The sequence below is a fragment of the Embiotoca jacksoni genome, unplaced genomic scaffold (genome assembly GCF_022577435.1).
Source record: "Embiotoca jacksoni isolate LCO1_2020_lvr unplaced genomic scaffold, fEmbJac1.0.p SCAF_42, whole genome shotgun sequence".
Lineage (NCBI taxonomy): Eukaryota > Metazoa > Chordata > Actinopteri > Embiotocidae > Embiotoca > Embiotoca jacksoni.
The window spans coordinates 640001-650000 of record NW_027185395.1 but is presented as its reverse complement, the minus strand read 5'-3'; the positions used below and the strand labels follow the sequence as shown (position 1 = coordinate 650000).

The 10000-nt window shown below is 41.6% G+C and overlaps 1 protein-coding gene across 2 annotated transcripts in view; it reads left to right on the top strand.

Annotated features, from left to right (window-relative positions):
- The first annotated feature begins 1134 nt into the window (after window positions 1-1134).
- Window positions 1135-10000, top strand: part of lmo4a (LIM domain only 4a) — a 24695-nt gene continuing 15829 nt past the window's right edge. Inside the window, exons 1-2 of one of the 2 annotated variants that reach the window (XM_069168984.1) lie at window positions 1135-1395; window positions 2293-2392. The gene's annotated coding sequence lies outside the window, so the exon portion shown is untranslated. The remainder of the gene's footprint in view (window positions 1396-2292; window positions 2393-10000) is intronic. The other variant, XM_069168983.1, reaches the window with a different exon arrangement.

Genomic DNA, 10000 nt, shown 5'->3' with positions numbered 1-10000 from the left:
CAAAGAGCATGCTAAAGACAGCTGGGCTAGTGGTTGTAAATCAAAGTTACAATATTTTCTAACAGAGGTGTAACTACAGGTACTTTAGCACTGCATTATTTCCATAGATGAGACTAACAGGCCCTGTGGTGCATTATAATACTGTCAATCAGGAATGCAGTTTCTGTGATGCACGTTAGCGGTTTTTCCACTAGAGGTCACACTCTACAAATTTGCAATCAGCATGAAAAACAAGGACACAGATGCTTGCATGTGGTCATGATTATAATCCTGGCTTTTAGTTCTATGATGTAAAGTCTGCACCCATGTATGTACTTTAGTATTAATGCAGACAAATGTGATAGTTGAGTGGTTTGAAACCACACGAAGTGTTGACGTTTTTATAGTCACCTCAGCCGTTTGCAGTTGGAGGAGCAAATAACACCGTTTCACTTGTGCTTCATTATTCCTCAATAAAGAGACTTACCAGACATTAGAATAACAAAGTTGAAATAAAATGAATAAAAGAGTCAAAAACCATTATCTTTTACCTTTGTGTACAAGATAATAATAACTTTTTCTCACAAATGTCGTGTAACAAAGATGGTAAAAGGTGAAACCTTGCAGGCTCCACATTTAGTTTGAATACACTCTTTGTAAGGAGAAGCCTACTTTTACTTTGGATTCTTAAGTAGCTACATTTAGTTGGAAATACTGTACTTTTGTTCAAGTAAAGCCTCAGAAGACCTGTTCCACTCCTGATGATGGCTTTGTAGGAGCGCTGGAGAAATATAATCATTGTTTGCTATTCCAAGCAGTAAGATGATGACAATATTTTTGAACCAAAAAAAGCCAGCAGCAGCAGCAGACATCCATGATCCTGATGTTTCATGTTTTAATCACTTGTTCTTCATCGTTTTTAAATGTCCTTTTCTTTTGCCTGATGTTTTGATGCTTTTAATGGTTTTCTGTGAAGCACTTTGAATTGCCTTGATGTTGAAACACGCTATATAAAGAAACTTATATAAAGAAACTTGCCTTGCCGAGCCTGACTGCTGGCAGGAGCCACACCCCTTTAGTGACGTCAGAGAAGGCGTGAGCTTCAGATGCATTTAAAACAGTCGGAACACTTCTGCTCTCCGTCCGACTCCACAGCTGTCCGCAGGAACAAAGCCCGACAGGGAGGTTAGGAAGGGGCCGTGTGAGGGGCTGTCGGTGTCTGCTGACCTCTACACAAGTCTACAGAAGATTTGTAAATGGAAAAGAAAAGGAGGAGCTGCTTCACGAGTCAAACCGGCGCGTGGAGAATATAGCAGCTGAAAAGTTGTCGGCTGGTTTTCCAACATCTGGCTCCCTCCCGGACTTCAGGCCGCCGCGGGTTGAACGAATATTCAGTCCCAAGTTCACAGCAGTGAGGTGAGTTCAGTGGATGTGATTACAGAGCAGCTTTTAGTCAGGAGGTCCTAAACATGAGCTGCAGCTTGTTCCAGCTGGATCACACGTTTCACATCCAGTCAGCTGACTTACACAACCGTCTGTTTAATAATGCGCTTTTATCGGTCGTCATGGCGCCACAATAATAAGACATCTTTCTATAAGTTCATGTTTTGTTTAAAGGTTAAAGTACATCGTTTGTTTTTTGTTTTGTTTGTTTGACCTTGCTGAAGTCCTCTGTTTGAGTCCACATTAGTTCACATGGTCCTGATTTGCATTCAGATATCTACTGTATCATAAAGGCCTCGACTACTAAGTTATAACAGAGAGAACTGGGACTATAATAATGTAGCTTATTATTATTATTATTATTATTAGGCTATTTGTCAATTACACCTCGGATGAAGAGTGTGTGTATTCGGATGGGTGGTGGATCTATAATTTAAATGAAGAAATAATGTAAACATGTATTATAGCCTATTTAAAATGCTTCCAGCTTAAACGTCAAGAAAACGAAGTGGACCACCACATGTTTTTACACATGCTCTGTGTGCATCTAAAAAAAACACACCAATTAGTTAGAAAAGAGTGAAAAATGAATTGTAATTTCCCAGCGACAAAGAGGAGTCCTTCATTTCACTTCTCCAAAACCCCCAAAATATTCCAACAATAAATTCCTCACGTTTGAGAAACTGGACGCTGAGAAAGTGAGAATGTGGACATTTAGCTAAATAAATAACTTAAATGTATTTACATGATTGTTGGATATTGATTTTTTTTTTAAAATACTTGGCAAGTTCTCTCAGCTTCAATCTTCAAACGTGTATAGAAATAAATGGGTAATTGTGAGACACTGAGCTGTCTTCATCCTGGAAACAGGTACAAGCCGCTGCATGCCTGAGAGGTGAGACATACTGGGTTTCCTGCACGCAGACTTTAACTTGCCTGCAGCCACCGAGGAATACTAACAGCCACCAAGGTAGGCGAGAGATCGATGCCATCCGTGATTCATTTCCTAGTGCACAATCTTCCCTCTTCCGCTCTGAACCTTTGTTTTGCCTCTGCGAGATGTTGGGATGTTTAAGTTGACGTTTGTCTATCGGTAAATTCATCCTGTTGACTGTTATTACACTTACAGTAACCTAATGAGTGTAGTTCGTGTAAAATATTAGATTCTACGGGATCACTCATGAGACTGATATAAACTCTAATCCAACTCAGCCTAGTTCATGTTAATGGAACCAGAGAGCACAACACCTTTAAACTCTTAAACTAATTATACACTAATGTTGTCATTGAGTCCAGGAATACAGAATCATTTCTGTTTAAGAGCTCACAATATGAGAAACATCAGTAATTTGCTGTAACAAATGATCAATTATTGATTTATAACAACCTGAAACTGTGTCTCTTTATTTGCTCCTCTTTTTATTATTTATTCACTGAATCAATCACTTTTTACTTGAATCGCACACGTAGCTGCTTATTTGTAGTTTTGGGTGAGGAGTGTACTACCATCTAATAAAGGTGGAACAGTGGGGTTCCAATAGGTCTGCTTGCTGGATATCAGAATATGTTTGTGGATCTCAGGGCAGTAAGAAAAAGGACAGCCAAGTCTGTTTGCATTGGTACCAGCAGGAAGTCACATAATCATTCATCACCGCCCGACTGGATGAAATGTTCTTTGATAATCGACCTGGCTGTTATGCAGTCACCAATAATTGTTGCTTAAAACAATGTCCTCATTAGAACCAATCATTCACTGGTAAAAGTATCATTTATAGTCAGCAGAGCAGAACTGAAGCTGTACTGAAGGGAGGGTTGGGGTGATGTAGCGCTGCACATTATAAGACACATGCATGCAGGTTGCTGGCGGGGTGGTAACCGGGCTGCTGAGGTAGGCGGCAGCAGCAAGAATGTGCAAAAGCATGTGCTGCCGCTGCCCTGCAGGAAGCTCTTAGTAAGAGAAAAGAAAGACGACCACACAGGAGATCGTGGAGCTAAGAATGAAACAGAAGAGCAAATAGAGGCAGGAGATCTCAGAAAACAGTCGTAATCTTTTTGACTTTCACTCCACAAAAAGTAAGAAACCGAACAATTTAGAGAACAAAAAGAAAAGCAGTCATGTCCAAAATGATGGTACTGTTTCTGATGGAAACCTGCACAAGAGAAAGCAACACGTGTTCATATTCTCTACACCGTTCACACTGCAGCTCCTCCACAAACTTTGTTCCCCAAAATATGATGAAGTGGGAACCGAGAGAAGTGAGTAGAACATCAACCATACGTGTTCAATAACACGTGAGAGTGAAGGATAAACAGATATGGTCAAGAAATATCGTTTTTTCATTGTTGTTGTTTGTCAGTTGGGTTCTGTTATCCCAGAAAGTTAAGATTGGTGGCCATCGTGTGCAACAGCATGAAACAAGTGGAAATTCAGATAAGATCCATACAAGATCGTCCTATCTGTCCCACATGGAAGAGAACGATGCAGATCTGATCTGATGCCGATGAATTTGCATCAGTCATGACACTCGGTCTGTCCGAGGTCACAACTCTGAGTCCACTTTGAAAATCCTGAGTGGGAGGCAGCCAGCCGTTGAAATGTTCCAAGTAACCACACTCAGCCGGTTATCGTGGAGTAAAGACTCAACCAGCAGTATAGATAATAAATGTAAGGACAGTTTGTTATCTAGCCCAGTTTTAGAATCACGGTTTGGTACATTTTCAAAAACAAGAGAAATTCATAAAATAACATTAATGTCATTTTCAATAAATGAAAACATGAAGTGTCTCATTGTCAATAATTCTTAGGAGGCTATAACACTTAACCCTCCTGTTGTCCTCGGGTCTAAATGACTCGCAGCTGTGTTCAACCAAGTTCTATTTTATTTCTATATTTTTATATTTTTGGGGATCATTGGTCATCATTCTTTAAAGAAACCCTCACAGCCTCCTTGTCACCAATGATCCCAAAAAAATATGAAAATAAAATAGAACTTGGTTGAACACAGCTGCGGGTCATTTTGACCCGAGGACAACACGAGGGTTAAAACAATCAAATGCTGCATACTGTCAACAGGAAAAGATGCAGGAACTTGTTCTCTTGGTGTTAAAATATAAAATAAATCAAATAAAAACTGTCCATTAAGACAAATGCAACAATAGTCATAATTACCAGAAATGATCCATTAAAGCCGGCAGTTCAGATACAGATTGAGAATTGCACAAAGTACAACTTTTAACAACATGGAGGACATGTTGCTGAAGTTAAATGGATTGGAGCGGGGGGGCTCGAGGTCGAGGGCGATGGGGGGGGGGTCAGTGTGAGCTGTGTTGTTTAGTAGGAGTTGAGACGTGGTGCACTAAGCTTTAAGCTTGAACCATTAACCTTCACTATCATGAGATGTCTCCACATTAGAGCCTCATTGTGGGAGTTTGTGGACACGGCTGACAGCAGCTGTTTGGATTGCAGGGTGCACTAAAGAGAAATGAACTTTCACCCTCCTGTTTGGGACACGTCTCACCACCATCTCTGCACCGCTGAGCTACAGGTAGAACTTACTTTCTCACATTCACACACTGTGAAAGATGTGATTGCGTTACAGAAAGGAAGCCTGCAAAGATGGCGACGAACCGCCGTTACGTCCCCGCTGCCGGCCAGACGGCGGTCGACCAGCCGTTGTTGATCCAAAGTACTTTTTCTGTCTTTCGTCAACGGGAGGTAAATAAACGTTTGGGGGAAGGACATCAATTTTAAGTGTGGAGTTGAAGTGTGAAGTAGCATTAAGTGGAAATACTTTATAATAATAATAATAATAATTCATTTTGCTCTTCGTGAGCAGGATCCACAAATATTAGTTCATTTTTTCTTACTTTAGCAGAGTGGGTGAACTACGGTTGTTCAGCACTGAGTTTTACCTTCACGAAGGTGCACAGTCCCACAGTCAGGAAACATTTGTGCATGTGCATCGTTTCCATCATAAACAGTTGAATAGAGGAAGGTGAAGAGTGGCAGAAGTATATATTATATTCAACATGGCCAAGTCATGCAAAGAGGAATGATAGATTTGAATCAGGTCCTTCCTGTGCTGTGATCTTCAAATTCAACAGACTCATGCTTTCCTTCCTGGAGTAACCGGAGAGGACATACCGAGGCTTTGTGTTGCCGGGGATGATTAAAAGCAGGATTTGCATTTTAATTGGATAAGAATTGTTTCATAGAGCTGGTTGGCAGCTGTGTTGAATCTTCTTGAAATAACAGGTGTTAGTATGATGATTGCGTCGGCTGCTCCGCTGAAATTTGCTTCACATGTGGCCAAGAATGTTTCGCGATCACTGAAGATTACAGACATTTTTTAAGGCTTAACAGTTAAAGTGACACTTTTGTTTTCCTTTAAAGGATTAAGGACTCTTTTACTTTTTCATCTTTGATTGAACCTGACTGTTATATTTTCCTCCTGACATGACATGATATGTTGAAGCTGCCAGACCGGTTCCACCAGCAACTAACTGGTAGAAGGAAGTCATCCCATTAGTGCATGTGTTGTTTGTTCCATCTAGAAATGCTCACTCTTTATTTCACAGGGGTGGAAGCTGTTACACAGAGCAGACTAAACCTGCTAATTGATTTCATGGCTGGTGATTTGCTGCCTGAAGGAATCTGGCACTGAAGACAGCTAGTAAAAGAGGAAGAAATGGTCACATAGAAACATCCTCTGCTCTCAGTATGAATCTTGTCAAATATTATAATCATGATATGTAAAAAAGAATACATTAAATCCACTGGTAAAATAATAAATATAATATAGATTTATAATACAGACCCATTTTTTCTAACTTTTCATTTCGGTTACACACAAAAATGTTTAACTTTTTTTCTCAGTTCTCCTACACTTTGACATTTCATTAACACATTGTGTGAAGGATTGAAGATTCACACTGAGCAGCTTCATCCTCCGAGCTACTTGAAAACATCTTAAACTTGTAAAGGCATCTTAGCCTCGGAATAAATTGCGTCTTCGTGTCACTATAATCAGCAAAATATATCCACACGAAACTCAGGAACTCTGCTTTGCTTGAAGAACTACAGTTTATTCTTATTGTTAAATGTGGAGCATGATAAACATGCACAGCCACATCTACTGCTGCTCACCCAGCTCTCATTTGCTGAATTTGAATCTGATACTCGCAGGTTTTGATCCGATCTCCAAAGCTATCATGATGTTTTCGTTCATCGAGAAGATTCTGCTCATAAAAGGCTGCAGCTACTGATTATAGCCTCGTGGTGTTTGATGTAGAAGTCACATAAACTTGGTAATCTTTTGTGGCGGTAAACTGTTGTGTAAGATTGCAACGCACACAATGAATAATAGGCAGGAGGAGATCAGCTGTTGAGTGAGCCACAGCGCTCTCTCTCCTGTTCACGCTCTCTTGAAGGGGAGCTGCACATGGCTGAGTGATGGCGATGGACAGGGTATATTATATTAAGATACGTTGACACGGCAAGGCAGCGTGATCAGTTCGGATTCATTGGTCAAATCTGATTTTTTATGTTTGGCTGTTTACGAAAGTGGCTGGCTCCTCCCCCAGCCCAATATCAGATTGCAGTGAGTTGATCATCAAAAGAACAGAATGATGTCACATTACCATCAGACAGCCCTCTATGATGCTTTTATATCGCTCTCTTAAAAGAAGAAATGGTTCGTTCCGATCAGACATCAAAGTCATACAGTAACATGAACTAACCACGGAGGTAGCTGTACACCTGCAGCTCAGGTGACATAACATTACTCTTTTTGTCAAAGTAGTCTGGCGCTGTCGAAGCGAGCGATATAAAAGCTTCGGTTCTCCATCGCTGATCAGATGACGATGACAAATCAAGCAAAGCATTAAATCCTAACCGGACCTGCTGGACTGCTCAGGAACTGTTGGCTCAGGAAATGACAGAAAGAGACAGAGATATGAAATCAAAGACACTTGTGGATGTACACAGTTTACTGTAACATGTGGTCACCAATGCACCAGAAAATAATTCTGCTAAATACAACTTTCCTCTCATTTCTCACAATAGGTAAACTAGTATGAATGTCAACACACTGGACATTTTTATGGATGTGAATTTAGTCATTTTTAGCCTCTGACTTGTGCTGTCGTACCTTATTATAAAAAAATTTGAACACATTCACAGCTCCTAAAAAAAAAACGAGATTTTACTGTTAATATTGTGAAAATCTGGATTCAAGTGGTTCAATTTTAAAAGTGTCTTTTGTGGACTAAATAAATGGACTCACCTTTCATTCAGAGGATCAGCTCATTCACGAAGAAAACCATCACTAATTGGAGCGTTTGGTCCCACTGCATGAGGCTGTTGGTGGTTTTAATGTAGCCTTGGGCTTCCTAACATGGTGTTCCTGTGGTTGATTAGAGCCAGGTGTCTACTCTACAAAATGAGGGTATTGAGGGCAGCCTGCTCTGCTGCAGAGGACCAGCTGCTGCAATCTCAAATAATCTTGTGGGAAGGGTAGTCATAAACATGCCCTTGCTGAAATTAGACACTCTAGAGGACAAATTGTGCTGCTGTTGCTCATTTGGAAAATGGAATCTTGGCCTGCAATTATTTTATGTTGTTGTTGGCGCTAATTATGAATCATGGAAGTGGTTGAAAAGGCAGTGATGCTGACTCATTGCTGAGTAGCACACACTGCTATGGTTGTATTCAAGAGCAATATCATTCCCAGCTGTGCGTGAAATCAGTTCAGTTCTGTAATGGAAAAATAAGAGCAGGAAGAATACAGGAAATGTTGCCTGATGGTACACGTGTAGCATTGAGTCCAACAACAGTGAAAGCTGCTTCACTTTCAACCGTCTCTATGCTGCAACTGTTCTGTATCAGGTTTGGTTTTGTTTCCGTGATGTTTGAAAGAGATGAAGAAGAAATGAACAACATTTCTAGAAAGCGTGGGCCTCTGTTTGTTTGAGGACCAAATGCTGCACAGCTTTGAAGAGCTTCCTCTTGGACATATTATCAAGTTAAAATGATTGACATGAGTTATTTGGAGGCCCAAACATGTCTGTTTGGTTTTGTTTGAGCTGGACACCAACTTTGAACTTGCTTGGTGTAAAACAGCATCTGTGCGCTGGTCGCATGCTTATGTATGTGTCTGTGTGTCTGTTTTCCTGTTGGGGTTTAACCACAGACTGTATATAAAAGTGGACGTAGGATGCGGAAGTGTCTTCAGCTGCAATACCAGCGAGTGCCACTAGAGGTCGGCTCCAAAAAGCCTCCGGCTCCATAGACTCCCATTCAACTTCTCTCATCAAATCCAAAGTGAATAAAATGTGTCCATCAGTTATCTCGGTGTTGTTAGCTAAAGTCGTCAGGTCTCCAATCAAATCAGTCAGATCCACCTCTGGCTCCTCCCCCAGCTCGTCCAAATATGGTCACTTCCTGCTCCAAACCGCTCCGAACTAACGAGATGGTGACGGACAGAATCTGAACTGGAGGATTCATAACGTTCACGAACCAACGATGACATCACTGATGGTTGATGACATCATTGCCGGTTGCTACTTGGGTTAAAACCTCTAACATTTGCATACCTCCACAAGTAAATAGCTCCAAGCTTTGTGCCAGAAAGCTCCAAAACCAGTTGATTGGATCTGGTACCAAACCCCCCCCCCCTGGAAGACGGGACCGGGTCCCTGTCTCTGTCCTTCTCTGTCACATTCTCAGTAAAGGTACCGCATGAAACGGACTTATTGAGGATAAGATGTTGGTTTGAAAAAAGCTTCCTCACATGGATGTAGTCACACTGATGAATAGCACATTTCCCCATCAGGACTGATGTCTGGATGTTTAAGTGTAACTAATGAGAACTTGCTTGAATCATTAATCAAGCAAAAAGCTCAAACAACAGATGAGCGACTTTGCTCGGTTTTATATTATTGTAAGTATATATGTATTGCGAGGCTGCCATACTGCTATGTTTCTACAGTAGTCCAGAATGGACAAACCAAACAGTGGCTCCAGACAGGGCGTTTCACATCTCACTTGGTTGCAATGTGCAGCCTCACCACTAGGTGCCACTAAATCCTACACGCTGCTTCTTTAAGAATTCTTCATGGAGGTGAGTGGGGAGGAGGTGATGGGGAGGAGGGGAGGGGGAGGAGGTGAGGAGGTGATGGGGAGGAGGGGAGGTGATGGGGAGGAGGAGGGGGTGATGGGGAGGAGGTGAGGGGGAGGAGGTGAGTGGGGGAGGTGATGGGGAGGAGGAGAGGGGGTGATGGGGAGGAGGTGAGGGGGAGGAGGAGAGGGGGAGGAGGTGATAGGGAGGTCAGTGCTTGTGCAGGAGGTGTGATCCCAGGGAGCAGCGTTTCTTCAGTCTGGATATTGAGCTCGTGTCCATTTTCTGTCCAGAGCTCATGAGAAATTATTTTTGCTGTTTACGTTCCTCCACCAGCTGATTTCAACACAACGTACGACGCCTCAATTCACTGCAAGATTACAAGAGCAACAAATTCCTGGAGACGTTCATCGTGCGTCACTTTCAACCTTTTTATGAATTCATCAATTGCCCCACGAGAG